The sequence below is a fragment of the Onychomys torridus genome, chromosome 9, assembly GCF_903995425.1.
Source record: "Onychomys torridus chromosome 9, mOncTor1.1, whole genome shotgun sequence".
Lineage (NCBI taxonomy): Eukaryota > Metazoa > Chordata > Mammalia > Rodentia > Cricetidae > Onychomys > Onychomys torridus.
In genome coordinates this window covers 44,069,147-44,070,555 of record NC_050451.1, presented here as the reverse complement: position 1 = coordinate 44,070,555, position 1,409 = coordinate 44,069,147, and positions in this window count along the sequence as shown.

The window sequence follows — 1,409 nt, the reverse complement described above, 5'->3', positions numbered from 1 at the left end:
TTTTTGTCCCTTCTCTCAAGCGGGGCTGCTTGTCTTGGGGTTGGGTTATTAAGAGTGGGATTCTTCATGGAGAAAGTTGCTTATCTTTCTAATACAGTAACTCTGAGAGGTATAAGGCCAGCCAGGGTGAAGGTAGGTTGGGGGCTGAACTGTTAGGATACTTGAAACGAAGCACCAGACCCAGACATCCAGATAAGAATGAGCTGGGAAAGCACATACATCCCACAGACGTGGATGGGCGGTGCAGAGTCTTAAAAGATGGGGTTTCTGGGAGTTCGTCTGGACTCTACCAGCCCTAGGCTGAGTGACTGAGCTGAGGGTTGCGTTCACGTAGAGGGTGGTGCTTGGGCCGCCATGAATCTTTGTACTGGAAACCGAGCACATGTCAAAGTGTGGCCACCAACAAGAAGCTGTCTTGGGGGAAGATACCCCTTTTTTCTTTTTTGAGGACTGGTGGTACCTGTCCTTCACCGTCCTCTGCATCCCTGCCCCAGGCCAATGAGATATGTGAATAAGCCCATTATCTCATTGGCTGAGGCTTGAGAACCACAGATGATCTCAGAGAACTAGCCCTTTAAGAGTGCCCTTTGGGCTCTGTACCCACACAGCCCCCTTGTTCTGAATACAGGGACACCAGACCCTGATCTATGGAGTCTCTAGTCTCTGGGGAAACGGTGCTTTGCTGGTTCTGACACTGACTACGTCATCTCCGCCATTCCTAACGTGAGTATGTCTGGTGACCCACCTGGGTGCTAGGTCTGCCATGTAGAGCCCTCCTCTGGTCCCTGCAGTCTGTTCTCTGTCATATCTTACCTACTCACTCTTGGGTGTCCTGTCCCATTCCTACTCTGGATTCTATCACATCAGAAAGACAAGCAACTTTCCCTGCTTAATGATTTACCATCTCCCTCTCTCTGGACACCTCTCTCAGTGCCTTGCCATCTCCTCCTTGCCAAGGACTGGTTCCTTCCGGCACCCCTGTCCTCTTGGGCTTGAGTGGTTCTGCAGAGGATGGCTCTCCCCTGGAAAGGCAGAGAAGCCTCCACCTCCCTGGTCAGAATGTGGAAGTCTGAGATGTGGCTGAAGAAAAGAGGGACTCGAGAGGCAGCTAAAGAGGAGGAGCTGGGGGATGAGACCCCCCAACTTTCCTGTCTGGGCCTGGGGGTGTGCCGGGTGTGCCTGTTGGCACTGGACCGGAGTTAGGACTTCCTGACTGGGAAGTGTCAAGTAGTGTGGTAAACTAGCTGGAGGTGAACATGGGATAGTTCTTTAGTTTGTAGAGTTGGTGCACTCCATTGAGTGCATTTTTGTGCTGATGAATCTGCAAGAGATGGGGCTAAGAAGGAGCCTTCCCCAGATGATCTGCGTAGAGACCTCCTCTAGGGTATTTCTCAGAATTAGTGTTCCAC